Below are 17,401 nucleotides of genomic sequence, written 5' to 3' on the forward strand. Positions count from 1 at the left end.
ATAGACTCATGACACATTTTTTTTTTTACTATTACAATGTAGAAAACGTGTATTCTATGTGTTTTTATTTGTTTTATGACAATTGAATAATCTTTATTCTCATTTTTGCTCAATGTTAAAAGGATGCGTTGTACCATGTACAATCCCTAACTCATTATCAATCTGATTCGATTTCATTCAGTCGTTTATTGGTACTTTTCTTTTTTAAGCTTTGGTGTTATGCCGTATGCTAAAATGATCTGTTGTCGTTGCTGTGTGGCGTTTGTATGATGACTTAAGCCGTGATCAGCAATTTATTTTTTTTCCTTCTCCTCTTGGGCTTTAATTATTTTTAATTAACGTTGATGGAAATCTCATCCACAAATGAAACGCTCTTGTTACAGTTAGTCTTCAATCTACTTCTTCAGCTCTGAATGAGGAATTAAATCCTTCTAATTCAGTGCTCTGCTCATCCACAGAGGTCATTTAGAAAAAAAAGATATACACTTTTGCCTCATGCATTGAATAATTAAACTGTCAAGCTAAACCACAATTATAAACAGAATAAAAGGTTCGATTTTTAACCTTCAAATTAATTCGTTTTATTAATAATTGGTACTTTAAGTGTCTGCTTTTCCATTCAACATTCTTAAACCCTAAAATATAGTTATCAGCTTCATAAATACAACTTGTTCTTGTCTTAATCATTTATGCTACTTTATCGAGTGCTTTCATTGAATATTTTAATTTTGTTAATTTAGGAGACTTTAATTTTTGCAGCACATGCTCTACATTCACTTTTGTTATTGCAATTTAGAAAACATGTATTCAAGGTGTTTGGGTTTTTTGGACACAGTTTGTATAGGGATGCATTGAGGCATAGTTCATACTTTGTAAACATCATTGAATCTCATATTATTAGTAATTAATTTTGGGTTAGGTGTCACTTATAGATTTTGTCACATGACTCGCATTTTCGCTTCAAATTGTTCGCTTTGGTCACATGGTAAAAGCCTGTAGACGACAATATTATAAACTAAAGATGACATCAAAAGTAATTTTCTGTAGCCTGCGAGGTTTCAAGAGCTACTGAATTCTAGTTTAACTCCATTTTATTTTTTTTAATTTATCCTTTATTTATCCAGGTTAGTCTCATTGAGATTAAAATCTCTTTCACAAGAGAGACCTGGATGGGCAGCAAAACACAGGAAATTAATGTTGACATGTTTTTATTTGTAACTGACAACAGCCTTAAATTCTTCTGCTTCTGCAGCTTATTCCATTAAGAAAGTGCAGAAAATTTAAAAGCCGTTTTACCCAGCTCTGTACGAGCTTAAGGAACAGTCATAAGCACCATATCCTGAGACCTTAACACATGGTTGGGACACATTTTCGAGATGTATCCAATGACGAATAACGAGTTTTTTAAAATCACCTTGTAGATAAAAACATGCCTATAAGAAAGTCATCGCACACAAAGATTTACTCTTGACTACAGCGTACAGTGATGGGTTAAGGGTCTGCTGTTTGTACATCATGGAGCCTTGAGATTCATTACAGTTTCCAACATATGTAGACGGTGAGCTCAATCAAAACTAGAAATAAGACCAGCTACAATTCACTTATGGTTCCACGCACACAGTTCAGGACCAGAGGAGAGAAATATTTTCAGGCTGTTGCTCCTAAGCTTTGGAACGATCTTCCTCTCTCTTTGTGTTTGATGGATCTACTGACTCCTTTAAGAAACATCTTAAGACGTTTCTATTTGTTCAGGCTTTTCCTTGATTTTCTGGAACTTCTGTGTTGTTCTCAGTATTATCTTGATCTTTAAAGTATGTACTTTTTTGAGTATTGTTTTGATTGTTTAAGCGCTTTGTGACCCTGGTCTCGAAAAGCGCTATATAAATAAATATTACTTACTTACTTACTTAATGCATGACCCAATGCATGCCATTCAGCAAGCTTTTTTTGTCTTGAGTCGGTGGTGAAAAATTAATTCAACACTATTCATGCTATCAAAAGCTAGTTTTAGCAGGACATTCCTTGACCCCTGACTTGCTTTGACTTTCAAAATGTTTGGCCCTTTTCTTGATAAAGTTGAAAACCTCTAACCATCAACACCGAGACAAGACCACTATCTAAGACCAGTATGGAGGCGAGGCCAAAGATCAATTCCAACTGTCAAGGATAATCCGATGAGAAAAGGAAGATCTTGAAGTCCTCCTGACAAGTTGGACAAAGGAAAGGTGTCACGCACATCTGAGCGCGCTGGTGTGGAAAAGATATTGCTGTAAAGTTTGTCTGGGGTGGGTTTGGCATGGATGACTGGTGCCTTGAAAGTTCCAAGCGAGCATGTGCAGTCGAGCTTTTCTGATCGACCCTCGTGAACAATTAGTGCCATCTTTTTCTTTCTTTCTTTCTCAGGGTAAACACTTCAATCCCTTATGAATTAAGCATCATTTCAAAAAGTTGTTGCCTCCTCCGTTAAATTGTCCAGCAAAACCACAATAATAATCAGAATAAAAGGTTCAATTTTCATCAAAGACATTTTTTTGATTAATTATTGGTACTTTGTGTCTAAATGTCCATTTAAAGTTCCTTAAATGTACTTAAAGTAGCTTCATGAATACATATTAAGTTTTTTTTCAAGTGTCTATTGATAGTTTGTCTAATGTGAGAATATTCATTCATTACAAACAATTGATGGCGTTCATTAAATTAAAGGGTTTTTAAAGCAGCTGTCAGTCCTTGTTGTTTAATCAGTCTCACTCCAATGGCACTTCTTTCATGAAAGAACAAACTTAATTCCCAGCCGCGCTGTCAATCATCGTCTAATTCTCAGCCGGAGATTTATTTATAAACCAAAAAGCTCCTTCCTCAAGTCTTAAAATAACAGCTTTGATTCTCAAAGGCAAGTTTTTGCAAATTCCGTTGCCAAAGCTTTTTTTTTTTTTAAGAAGTTCTAAGATTATTTCACTTTGAAACACCAGCCGACTCTGCAAAGAACATTATTTAACACTAATGAATGCTCCCTGTTCATGAGTTGAATTGACAAGGACGTAAAGTAAAAGGTCCATTCAAATAATAATACTGTAGTAGCGATCTGCCTGTGAATGCTGATTCAAGTAAAAAAAATATGAATAATTGAGAAATTGTATCACATTTCACATAAAGTCTAATTTCAAATTGACCTTTTGATGCTTAGAAAAGCATTTGAAAGATTATTCAGTCGATAAATAATTCACATTAATGATCGTTTAGATCACCTTCATGAATAATCAGACTTAAATTACAAATTTGCTAATAAAAACAAGGCACTATTTAATTTCTAATACATTTTGTCTAGGCAAACTTTTGATTGAACATGACTTTGTTTGACTGTAACACAATTTAAACGTATAAAATTTGCACCGACTGATCATTGTACACCGACTTCAATAAGAAAAAACCCAAGAGCATAAAGTGAAATGGGGCATGTATCTATAGTTGCTGACTGGACAGATGAGAAACTATCGTGGTTGAATTCTACAACCTTGCTGTTAACAAATATCCTCCTGAGGGCAGAGGCAACCGACAGGAAATGCCGTTCGCATCAGCGCAACAGTGTTCACCCATTATCGATTTTCACCTGTCAAAAGATCCGCATATAATCTGTCCAGTCGGCAAAAAACTCCTGTCCTGTCACATACACGCCCCGTTTCCATTATAAATTCATGTTATTCCATTTCTTTAATGGTGAACCATTCAAGGCCACCAAACGGAACTCTTTACAATCCACAATCTATAAACAAAGCATTTATTTTACTATTATAAACATCTTCACGTGTGAAGATGTTTATAATAGTAAAATGTGAGCCGTCTCCAGGCTTTTCTAGTTCATTATATCCTCTTCATAGCATGAAGGTGGTGAGTGGGAAGGATCAAGTAGAATAAACCTCTTGAAATAAATCTGTCATATTCTGAGGGTTCTGGAGATTCTATGTTGCTTATACGCGTTTGCAAACATTTGTAATCCCCCATAGATATTTGTAAAATGTGTAGAGAAACGAACGGAAAGCGGTAACGAAGCTGGATCGTCGCTTTGGTTTTGTGAAGTGCTTTAATTGCCGTGACCAACCCCTGAGAGTAATTGTCCATCAGTGACGCGTTCCGCAGCAGAATATAGGTCACACCAGGTTCTTGCAGGACACCGTGATAAGTTGGTAAACAAGATTCCTCATCCTTCCGATGGAGCAAGTGATGAACTGGTCAAAGATCTTGTGTCAGTCGCTTTCATGTGCTTTTAGCATTCTGGGTAAAATGTATGTAGGAAAAAAAAATTAAATTTTTTTGAATGTACAGTATATACAATAAGCAATTATTTATACAAATACAATTTAAATATCGAATTTCCATGGCTTTATTTAATAGGATTTTCATCATAAGACAATCTACACAACACTGGCCCATCCTAACAGTCACAGAGTAAATTGAATTGCCCATCTCTCTGATCCAATCCGTTATAGCCACAAAACTGCTACCATATATCTGCAGGTAAGACAGCTTTGTGTGACGTTGAAACATGTAGCTTGATAGTCTTGTGGTCCTTCAGCCTGCTTTCCATTACTTATAAACTGAGGGCGTCTCTGCTCTTTCATCGCAGCTTGTTACACAAATGAGGTAGAAATGTTGACACGTTTCTTGTTTATAACGCAACACACTCTAAGCAAGCCGCAAGACACACAACAAAATGTATGACGTTACCTTAAAAATAAGTATTTACAGACATTATGTGTTGATTCAAAGAACTTTTTACAGCTACACATATTTGATAAAAGCTAATGGTCATTATGTTTGACCAAGTCCAAGACTAGTGGTCACAACCACAAGACGGCTGAACCATTATAAGTCACCCGTCAATGGAAGTGTGACTCACTTTCCCAAAGGTCACATCAGACCCGGAGACTGTCGTTAAGGGCCCACATGAATAATTTAGTGGGAAAGGAGGAAACACGACTTCATAATTTCACTCGATGGTGGCGTAACGACTACACTGTGGCTAGTGTCACGACTACAATCAATGTTACCTAGGATGTATCAACTGCACTCTATGTTGGCTAGTGAGTAACGACTACACTTTGTTGGAAAAGGCGTAACGACGATACTTGATGTAGGAAAAGGCGTAACGACGATACTTGATGTAGGAAAAGGCGTAACGTCGATACTTGATGTAGGAAAAGGCGTAACGTCGATACTTGATGTAGGAAAAGGCGTAACGAAGATACTTGATGTAGGAAAAGGCGTAACGTCGATACTTGATGTAGGAAAAGGCGTAACGTCGATACTTGATGTAGGAAAAGGCGTAACGACGATACTTGATGTAGGAAAAGGCGTAACGACGATACTTGATGTAGGAAAAGGCGTAACGACGACATTTGTTGGAAAAGGCGTAACGACGATACTTGATGTAGGAAAAGGCGTAACGACGATACTTGATGTAGGAAAAGGCGTAACGACGACACTTTGTTGGAAAAGGCGTAACGACGAAACTTGATGTAGGAAAAGGCATAACGACGATACTTGATGTAGGAAAAGGCGTAACGACGACATTTGTTGGAAAAGGCGTAACGACGATACTTGATGTAGGAAAAGGCGTAACGACGATACTTGATGTAGGAAAAGGCGTAACGACGACACTTTGTTGGAAAAGGCGTAACGACGAAACTTGATGTAGGAAAAGGCATAACGACGATACTTGATGTAGGAAAAGGCGTTACGACGATACTTGATGTAGGAAAAGGCGTAACGACTACACTTGATGTTCGAAAAGGCGTAACGACTACACTTGATGTTCGAAAAGGCGTAACGACTACACTTGATGTTCGAAAAGGCGTAACGACTACACTTGATGTTCGAATAGGCGTAACGACTACACTTGATGGTTGAAAAGGCGTAACGACTACACTTGATGGTCGAAAAGGCGTAACGACTACACTTGATGGTCGAAAAGGTGTAACGACTACACTTGATGTTCAAAAAAGGCGTAACGACTACACTCTATGTTGGAAAAGGCGTAAGGAATTCACTTGATGTAGAAAAAGACGTAACAAATTCACTTGATGTAGGAAAAGGCGTAACAACTACAGTTTATGTTGGCTAGGATGTACCAACTGTGCTCTATTTTGGCTAGTGTGTAACTTATCAACTCGATGTTGGGAAACGACGTAATTTCTAGACTCTGTTGGCTACTGCGTAACGACTACACTTGATGTAGGACAGGACATAGCGACTACACTACACTGTTAGCTAGAACGTAACAACAACTGTTTATGTTGGCTACTGCTTAAAAACAACACACAATGTTGAAAAGGGGGTAACGAAAACTCTTCGTTCAGGGGGCCTAATTTCTAGACTCTATGTTGGCTGAAGCGTAACCACAACACTCTGCAAATGTTTTAATTTTGAGACTCAAGGTTGGCTAATGCTTAACGACTACACTCGATGTTGGCTAGTGCGTTACAACTACACTTGATGTTGGAAAGGGAGTAACAAATTAACTCAATTTACGCATAAATACTGTATAGTCAAAGGGTTGCACAAGTATGACTGAAGAGTTATTCAATTAGAACCGAACAAAAAACATTTTTGGGGCTAAATAAATGCTGAAGTAGGCAAACGTGCGCTTTTGTTTTCTGTTCCCGTAGAAAAAAGAAGAGCGAGTACATTCATCTCCCACAAGGACGTGGCCCAGATGTCGGGGTCTGAACCCCTGTTTTTACATAACCGCACGACTCGATATTGGTCCCAATATGAACCAGACCTCCCATAAAGCAGTGGCTTTTTGTGATGGTCAAATTTAAATCTGGCTCTATTGATCACATCAATTGAGCTGTTCTGCTCTGTTACAGTACGAGCGGGAGTTGAAGCAGTCGTGAATAATTCATGCTGTACACGAGTATAAGGGCGGCTGACATTTGGCTGCTTGTCATTCACAATGGGTCTTGCCCTGAGGGAGCGACCCTGCTCGCAGATAATCACACATGGGCATCAACACACACACATTCATGTTGAACTCTTAAGGGTACTTTAAATGGCAGATGCCCTTGTTAAGAGTCAGAAATTAGTTGGAAGGCATATCACTCAATCTCTGAATAATTGTCTGGTCACCCATAACCGACTATTTCCAGAGTTTAGACTATACATCATCGTGAAAATTGCCTTTAAATCCACACTTTTACAGCGTCTGAGCATTTGTGCTCGTGGTGAGGGCAGCTGCACTCGGGCATGGCTTCCACTTGAAATCACATTTATTTTTAGGAGTCAACAAAATGCCATACATGTCGAAACGGTCTATTTATGTCGACTTCAAACATCAACTCGGTAATGTTTTGTTCGTCGTGCGATGCCGTTATGTAAGAACCCATCACCCAATCTGCCTGCATTCTTCACTGATCCTACTTTAATGCAAGGAAACGTGAGGCACCAGCGACTTCATTATCACTCAAATTTAATATATTTCACACATGGTGAACAAAAGTGGTATCATTTCACTTATCTCTTACAATCTTTGCTGGTGTACAGTGAGAACGAAAAAAAACCCATTGAGCCTCATGCACCAAACTCAAAGCTGGAGACCGGGGTTATATTTTAATTCGATTTTTTTTATTCAGATAAAAGAACGGCAAAAATCACCCCTTTCAAAATGCAACCATTTTCATAAACGAGCTTCATACGTTAAGGAACAATAAAAGACTTTATAAAGAAATCTTTTTTTCTTTTGATCTGCCACAATAATCTACTTAAAATAAAATGAAATTGAGTCTTTTTCTCAGCTATTTATAGCTAAGATTAAGTAATTTATTTATACAATTTAATCTCACAAGTACACAAAAAAGCCTTTATGGAACTAAAATTGTTCCAGCCAGATTTGTCAATAAATCAGCATTTGAATGTATGGCTCATAATTTCTTTTTGCACAAAACAATTTTAAAGCCAAAAACATACTTTTTTCAGAGTCGTTGTCAAATTCAGAATGATTAAAGGCTGCGAATGAACTTTCATTTTTCGAGGTAATTTCTCCCTCCAAAGTCTAAGCCGGCTGAGAACTTTTTTTTTCGTAATCATTCGTCATGGACCTGACTCGAGATTCATTTAATGCCTCTTATTGTTACATTATCCAGGTCGTGCTCAGCGTCATGAATGCTCGCGGCGACCCCCTGAAAACCACTTGTGCGTGTGTGGCTGACGGCAGAGATGAACGGAAACCCACGAACGCGGCTTGTTTTAATGACTTATTGGCTGTCGCCAAATTAGCGTGTAACAATGTTGACAGCTGAAATCACAGTGGATCATTATTCAATCTGCCTTGAGTTGCAGTCACGAGTGTGAAGCCTCTCCATACACTTTAATGGATTCTATTTTAACAGTCGTTTTTTTCCAGATGACTTGAGTAAAAGGCAAATTTCATCCTCCGTAGTGTAACTATAGAGAAGACGAATGTAAGAATCCATCATGACTCTGATGTGTAAGTGTCGTAGAGCACTCAGGTCGGACCCCCGCTGCAATCAGGTGAGAGTCGAGGGACACATTAACGGATAACCGCAGCAATTTATAGTCTCCTATTTCTGGATAAGGGGCGGAAACAAAAGCACTAGAACCGACCCGGGAGTGGTGTCGAAGCATGAATAGGAAAGACCCTGAAATGGGAAAATACTTTTCACAGCGTACCTTTTAAAAAAAAACAAAAAAAAAAACATCACACGAAGTTCAGAGAAACACACGGGCGAATTATTAAGCTCTTCTGTTCCAGATGACGTTGGGGAAAAGCTCAACAAAAGCTGTTTTTCTTGAACTTTCAAGCCACATTCATCACACATGAGACTTCAATCTATATTAAAGATCGCCTATTAAAACATTCTTTAGTTTATTAATCAGAAATCTTTTTGTTCTCATGTTCCTTCAGCATCAGATAAGATATAAAAAGAATATTTTTATGTTGGTTTTGCTGCTGTTTATCATGTGTTCAAAGTGTAGTGTTGAGTAAACTTAAGATGTGTTTGAATCCCAGGCTTGTCAGAAAACAGTTTTAAAATTGTTTCAAGGTGAACAGCATAGTGTTTGGGATTAATCTATTAAGACTCTGAAATGTATTGAAAAATTAGTTGTTTTTCATGAATATTTATCAAATGTATTCGCAAAATGTCCTTTAAGCCTCTAAGCACTCATTTTCAAGTGAGTCATTTAGTGTTTGTAGATTTGTTTTCACCAGATAAAACTGACTGTTTGACTCTTCTGGTTTTGACTTTGACTCTGGTTCTATATTGTTTTAGATACTTTATATCTTTGTTATTGTCTTCTTGTTAAAGCCGATGTGCGCTTGGCCCAGGGGACTTTTGTGGCCCTTGTTATTCATTTTTACTTTTGAAAAGTCTTCAAGATTTCTGAATACTTATAATTCCTAAATAATGAGATTCACTTTTCTGTCTTTCTGAGGTTCTCAAGTTTTCTGTTGAACTCAATGAAGATTTGGACAATTTTATATTTTCAACTCTTGGTATGATGTCACTGTTCGAGTCGACCTCATCAAATGAAGGTCAAAAGTAGGAACCCCCCTGGAATTAAAAGACATGTACACATTAAGTTCTGCTCCTATCGGTGCGTTAATTGAGTTTGGCATGTGTTTTGCTGACTCGGATCCACTGAAAGAGTTTGGCAAACTCGATCAACTCCGCGGCCAATATTTGAAATGGTCTATGATACACGACCAACAGTCTCTCCTTCAACCGGAAAGTCACGAGCAATATGAGTCTCCCTGTTTGATTTGATTGCACTTCTTCACCTCTGTCTTAGCCTCATTAGAAACATCTGCTTTCCCTGATGTCTTTCAATGAATTCCTTCTCTCTGCATTCTTGTTGAACTCTCCAGATGAGCCGTTATAAACTGAGTTATACAAAGCTCTGCCACAATACATTATTTTGATACTTTTGATTTGTCACTGATTGTTGTTTTGAAGGATCTAATGATAAGATTTTGTCTTGTTTTTTCTCTTGCTTCCAGCTTTTCTTAGAAAACCATTTATAGGTATGTGCTTACCATAAATAAACACAACTATTTTTGACATTTACCTTTAATGAATGCAAAAGTATAAAAATAAAACGGCGCCTTTAGTTGGTCCTGAAATAGAAAACAGTACCTAAACTTTATAATGAAGACACAAGTCCTAGTGATCAGTCGCCATGAGTCTAAAGATCTTTCGGTTTTTTTTATACAAGAGTAAAGAATAAAATCCATCCCAGAAATCAAAAGCTGTTTGGTTCAGCGTCGCGCAGAAGAACATGACACTTCACGACAGGTGCTGCATCACGCTCTGTTGCCAGAGTAAAGATTTTAAAAATAGAAGCGACTATAATTTTTGTCTCGTATGTCGAAATGATTTAACGAAAATTATGAAGTAAAAAGGCAGTGGTTGGTGGGCGTGAAACACTCCGGCATAACATCGATGTTGCAGGAACACAAGCGTGCTAAAAATCATCGCTTAAGTTGACGTTAATACGCTAAATAGCTAACTACTTATGACTGTCCCTCTTCGTTGGAAGGTTAATCGGCTCGAACGCGTTTCCAGCCGGGGTGTCCGTGCATCAACTTCGCGCTGCAGATTATACATTTCCGCACTTCTTCATGTTACTAATCTTCTTCCAACTGCTGAAGCGGCGTTTCTTTCTCGCCATTGTACTGGTGTATGCTGATTTTTTTTAACTTACAACGGCCCTACTTATGCGATTATTTTATCCTATAACAGGCAAAATCAATGCCCTGACAGACCATATTTGGTCCCAGAGCCAACTGATCTGATCTTGACTGATCTGGTTTGCTCCAAGTCAGTGCTGCCAACCTTCCCAGTAATGGAGCCTAAGGCATTTGGTTCTTATTCCGGGAGGAAACGAATGGGTTTTCTCTGAGGAAAATTAGCCCGTGACTCTTCGTACATTAAGACAACTGTTGAAGGTTAAGTTTAAACAAAATGTAAGCTAGCAACAGTGAGGTAAACCTACTCTATATGAGGCCATCGTGTTGCAGAGAAACCAGCCCAGGGTGCTATTGCTGAGTCAGCGTTATGATGTGATGTAGATCATTGCATTTATTCTTATTCTTTTGTTGCTGCTTTTTGTCATTTTTTTTTTAGTTATGCCATTTTTTTTTTTTTTATCTGAAGGTTGGTTTTTGAAAATGATGCAGACAGTAACAAGTGCCTGACCTTTCTATAATTTTTTTTAAGTATGTAGAGGTTATTTGTAAAGCACCTTTCCAAGTATAATAGTATGAATAGTCTGACCTCCAGACGTGGGGAGAAGTAAAAAAAACAATTCAGTTCTGCTTGTACTGTGAGTTGGATTTGAATGCGTTTAACTTTGAAGTCGGAGCTGGAAAAAGTCCAAAGGATTTTAGGAGAACCTTAGGAGGTCTACATGGTTGTTACATATGTTGAAACGTCAACACTTCGTCTCATGGTTTCCTTAACCCCAATAATCCGGGAGTTTGTCAGTGTGTGTGTGTGTGTGTGTACAAAAAGCTATTTCACGCAACATCACCTGCAGCAAATAAATTATATGGTTTGTTCAAGGGGTTTTCACGTATGCTCTGGTCAAAAAGGGAAGAAAGAAAGCTACAGCACTGGAGTGGAAAAACTGGAGCTTGGAGCCTCAACAACTGTCACACAGCGAGCGGCGCTTGGTTACGTCACGTCCACGTGTGCGTCAGACCTGGTCCTGGTAGATTGCCAATTAAGACCAAGATAAGACACTTCGCTTTTTTAATTGCTTTATCTTTCAAAAGACGTGAGAAAATGTTCTATAAATACATGTAAAGTTTAGTTTGTTTGTCATTTTTGTTTTATTAGTTATTAAACAACAATGAAACTGTCTCAATGACTTGTTAAAGTAGCTTAAATCAATTTAAATGATAAGTTAAATAGAAGTTTACAGGGGAAATGAGCTACTGTTCTTCATGTTTGTTGACAAAATTAATGTGTTTTCTCTTATTTGATGTACATGCTTGTAAGACCAGTGATCTCATGTTCTACAAACACTCGTGTTGTTGTCATTCACGCGTGAAATGAAGTTCATTCCCACGAGCATCATGGTAAAATGTACATTTTTGAATGAATAAGAAATGGACCACGTTCCACGTGCACGCGCGTCTCTCCATCACTCACCTTAGTGAGAGCCAGGGCTGACCGCTGGTCTCTGGCATCGAGTCAAGTTCACGCCGAAAGTGCTGCGACCATCGCGGGGGCGACAGCGAGACTCGCGTGGAGCCAAGTGGGGGGAAAAGTGTTGCGCACGCACGCACTCCCGGGTGAGACAATCCGCTCAGACAAGCTGGACTCGAGGAGATCCACGAAGTGACAGGAGAGTGACTCGCTTCTGCTTCTGCTGCGGGTTTTCTTCTTCTTCTTCTCCTCCTCACTCTCTCCTAGTGTGGCTTCACTTTCTCTCCCCCTCTCTCCACGAGAACCGTCTCATGGTCTCTCTGCGTAAATCTGTCTGTTCACTCCCATCTGCACTCTGCCTCCCTCCATCCCTCCCTCCATCCCTCCCTCTTTCTCTCTCACACGTCTTTTTTTTTTTTTTTACAAACACTCTGGGGATCCTCGGGTAGTAAATATTGGAATTTGGACTATTTTTAGTCAAGAACTTTGTCATTATCTTGTGTATAGTACCAGGAAAATATTTTTATTTACCACAAAATGGTTATTCCCCCCTTCCCTATAGATTTTGCTTTTAAAATACTTCAAATACCCTTTATTTTGTTTGTATATCTTTTGATGTCGGAGGGTTTTCGACTTTGTTCATCAAGTACTTTATCTTCGCATCAGACTATTGTATTTGCCACACGCGTACAATGGCCTGTTTGGGGAAAAAGCACTCGAAGGACACCCTGGAATGTTCCACACTGAGGCTCCCGGAACATTAATTTATTCATTCATTATAACACATTGAAGATTAGCAGTCATCCCTGGCTCTCACTCGGGTGTTTACCACACCCTATTACTGTGTTTTAATTCTGTTTTAATGTCTTAATTCTGTTTTTATGATGCTTATGATTTAGTGTAGGGCATATTATTTGAAATGCACTTTTACAAAGAAATTAGATGTTTGTCAGGTTCATAAAGACTATAATAATATTGTCAGACTACAATACTGTTTTTTTATCAATGGGAAGCAGAGTTTTCTGTCAATAGATTATGTGTCAGCGGCAAACAAAGTCTCCAACGTTCGTGCAAGACTCTTGTACAACAATAAAACTGGAGGAAAATAAGTGATAAACAATGGGCTTCCTCTTTTGTTTAGTTCTTCCGTCATTCTTTATATATTTTTTAGCCATAAGAGACATTATTTTGTGGAATTAAATAAAAATTGATAATGGGCAACGTCTCTCATTGTTGATATTCTTGCATAGTTTACACAAGGGAGGTTTATTCCGAAGAAGGTACTACTTTCGTTTATCGACTAGAAGAATGATTTTACATTGTATATTGTTAAAAATCTGATATTCATACAGAATTATAACAGACCATGATTTTTCTAGTTATTTCTTTGTTCATGATTTTGTTAAATGATATGAAATTAACAACTTTATTCTCTGGGAGGCGTAGTTAAGTGTTAAGGAATTTGTGTTTAACCGAGTTTGTCATAATTCTGCGACAAATCCGCCCCACGCTGTAGTGTCCTCTCTTTTGGGGATTCGGAATATGGTCGACCTGAAGTATTTCATCCTAAAACACCTTGGATTTTACCTTTTGGTTTTAGTTTACATTTTCATGACAAATGATTTTTCACCTGTCGTTGTTTGGGCTTTTTTTTTTATGTCGGCATAGTCATTTCCAATTTCCTTCTAAATGTAACAATAACGTACAAGAAAAAAATAAAAATCAATCAAAAAAGGTGTCTGAGGAGGAATAAGACCGAAATGTTATTGCTAATTGTTGTTTTCTATGGTGTGTAATAATAATTAATCAACCCTCTCACCAAAATAATACCCTTGAGTTGTTGTTTATTCCTTAGAAAATAAATAATCATCCAGTACGAACGAACCATGCATGACAAGTTAAATTTTCATTCTCCTCTGCCGTTGTTTTTTAGCACGGTGGAGAGGAATTCAACTCGGAGAGGAGACCTGCGTAACAAACCCTGTTAACCTCGCCCGGCTTTCTATTGTCTCACTGCGACTACAAATTGACCTCCCAGCTCGAGTGTTGTCGTGCTAAATCGGCAAATCATGTGCAGATGCATAACAGCACTAGCGACGTGTGCGAGCAGGGGCCGATGTGTGAAATAAACAAATGTATATGGGTTTTTTTCCACTGATAAAATGCACGTGTCTAATAGACCTTATCCATGCAGCTGTCAGTGAATATGTTGTTTGTGCTACAGCTGCACCATGAATTCCACACAATTCCTGAGAATTTTTATTTCATAATAACCTAATTATTTCCCCTTTATTAAAAATAATTTCTGTGAAATTATCGCATCCCTAAAACATGTACATGCTTGTTTTCAGAGATGCATTAATCAATTTATACATCTGGTGGGGAAATTGGTCTCTTTAAAAAATAAAAAATAAATTGTCATCATTTTTTGAAGCAGCTCTGTTGGGCACCACGTTTGATGTCGGCTTTATTTTTCGCAGACCAACCTTCTGATAAAAAACGCAAAAATAAAACGTCACCAAAAAAAACCAACAAACGTTAAGTGCATGAAAATGCATCTTATCACAACGTGGACTCGGCAGAAGCGCTGGAGTGGTTTCTTGGCAACAATTTGGTCCCATTAGTCATTTAAACATTTTCAAACTTAACCAAAACAAAGCGGCTTCACGCACCAAGGTTCAAAGGCTAATGTTACTTCAGAGAAAATCCCTTTCATAATGAAACACCTTTCAGACTGTGATGGGAAAATGTGTTGAGTGTTGTCAAATTTGTTGAACCACAGGTATTTACTAGTTAATCATTGCTTCTGTTTCAAAGCTGTGTCCTGTTCTCCTGAGTCTTAACTCTGTTTCTGTCTCTCGCATAATAAATAACTTGCGCTGGAGTATAAAGATGCAACCGCATCGGCTCTCACTTCAGAGTGAAAGCGGCATTCTAAGAGAAGATTCTGTATTAAACTCTCCTCATAAGTAAAACTGTTAATTTAAACCAAATCTGAGGTCTCTTTTTGTTCGAAGTTCACAGATTTAAATCAGATTCCTAACCTGGCAGACCGTATTAAGCACTACCACGTGAAGAAGTTAACTTTACGCCTAACGCCTCACTGACCAGTACTGGCCTTGGCCCATTTGTTGGGCAAGTGAAGTTGAGTTTTTTTAACTTCCGTCTTAAGTTTACAGTCATAAGACGTAAAAGCCTTGAAGGTGTTCCTGATTATAAATGATTTGAAAGGTCAGAAGACCTTTTCTCCTTTAGCCTTTTCTTTTCTCTGTGCAATCATGAGATGTTCAACTTTATTCAAGTGACCATGAAGGTGACCCCTCGACGTCCGCCGTGGAGGACACACTAGTGCGTACGTCACTGAATCCTTAGTCTTATAGGTTGTAACTTATTGCTCTGAAGCAGTAACTCCCAATAACTAAGCGTGCCTTGAGAAGTCAGGTGTGCCGTTAAAAACTCTTTATTGGTACTTAACCTATTTTCATAGCGACCAACCTGACGATCCATTTACGTTTTGTTTGCTATAAAGGCCGGCACGAACTGACAACTTTTCTACTGGATTTTTGAAGTGAGGAAATTTTGCGTTTGTTCATTTACTCATTCAAGAAGTGGCTGAGTTATATAAGATGGTTGTTTTGGGTGAGAAGGAGAATTTTTTAGATTCTCGATTTCTTTAACTGGCATACAAGCCAAAATCATTTGAATGTGATTTATTTCTCAAGAACAGCTCCTAATAAAAAAATCAATACGGAGGTCATGATTGTGCTTAATTTAGATTTGAAAGGTTTGAGGCCATTAAAGTCCATCGTGAGTCCGGGATGATGTATAGGAAGGTAAGGGGAAGTAGTGCAGCGTCGCATGTTACAACATGCTGGACCGTAACGAATCAACGGCCCCTGCCGCTCTTGTGGTTTCGCTCAGAACACCTGGTGCACTGATCCTGAAGTCGTCATGGACATGTGACGGGGGAACTCTGTGATCGTGTGACTGAGGCGTTTTCTAGTCCAACAACAACAAAGAACAATCTCATGGAAGTTGGTCACATTTTCTATTCTTGTACAGGGAAGACGATGGAGGCATTCGTTTATTGTTGTGTAATGAACGGAAGCATTTTCTCTCGTCATAGTTGTTGACTTTTTAGATGTAAATATCCCTTATACAACAGTATACAAGAGCTGTGACCTGTGATGACGACTGTGGTTACGCCAAAATTTAACATAATCGTGTCACTCATTAAGGTCACAAGTGAAAATTGCATCCACACCTTTCCAACTCAAAAGTGTGTTTCGAAACTCTACTTGAGCAAATAATATGCTTGAACTTTGCCGGTGATAGACAATCTTTCCTTGTGGGAAGTGCCATCTACACTGTGCAAGTGGTGCTAAACTATGTGAATTAAGGTTAAATTAACAACAGTTTTAAGTCCAGCATAGTCCAGGTTGTTTTTCACTGCAACAGCCCTGGTGGTTTCCAAGATACTTTATAGATTAAAGTGAGAGAATAAGAAATTAAATTTTAAAATCAAATGGCCCCCAAATTCTGACCCACTCTAGTAGAAGAACTCAAATTTCTTCGATCCTTCTATCTCTTCGCTGGCTGCCATTTTCTCTCAGGTCAACTATAAAATTCTGGATCTTACTTTCAGATCTATTCATGGTCAGGCTCCTTCTTCCATCAGTGATCTGATCCAGACTTGGCACCCCAGCTCGGTCTCTGAGGTCTGTGGATCAGAATCTATTGATGGTTCCTGAACCGATTCAGGACCAGAGGAGAGAAATCCTTCCGGGCTGTTGCTCCTAAGCTTTGGAACGATCTTCCTCTGTGTTTGATGGATCTACTGACGGCTTAAGACACTTTTATTCTTGTAGGCGTTTCCCTGGTTTTTCTGAGACTCCTGTGTTTTTCCTCGCTGTCATCTTGACCTTTTTAGTATATATTTTATTGGGTTTTGTTTTGATTGTTTAAGCGCTTTGTGACCCTGATCTGGAAATGCGCTCTACAAATTTAAATTACTTACCGCCAGACCACTTAGAAACCGGAGGTTTGAGTGAATAATAAATCAGGTTTGTGAATTAAAATGATTAGTCATGAGATCTTTTGGGGGGAAAAAAAGGCCGGAAGACCAGAAGACAAAACTCTCATTAATAGCACCATGGAAAGTTAATAATTATCCTCAATGACACTGCCATGTATCAGACTCTGAAACAGGATCCCACAAACGTCTATAAAAAGGT

At 38.3% G+C, this 17,401-nt stretch overlaps 1 protein-coding gene across 1 annotated transcript in view; it reads right to left on the reverse strand.

The window, feature by feature from the left end:
• The window catches only part of opn7b (opsin 7, group member b), a 42,373-nt gene extending 29,578 nt beyond the window's left edge, over positions 1–12,795 (reverse strand). The window contains exon 1 of the mRNA XM_087780797.1: positions 12,171–12,795. The gene's annotated coding sequence lies outside the window, so the exon portion shown is untranslated. The remainder of the gene's footprint in view (positions 1–12,170) is intronic.
• Positions 12,796–17,401: the final 4,606 nt, after the last annotated feature.

Source organism: Callionymus lyra, chromosome 19, assembly GCF_982586985.1.
Source record: "Callionymus lyra chromosome 19, fCalLyr1.hap1.1, whole genome shotgun sequence".
NCBI lineage: Eukaryota > Metazoa > Chordata > Actinopteri > Syngnathiformes > Callionymidae > Callionymus > Callionymus lyra.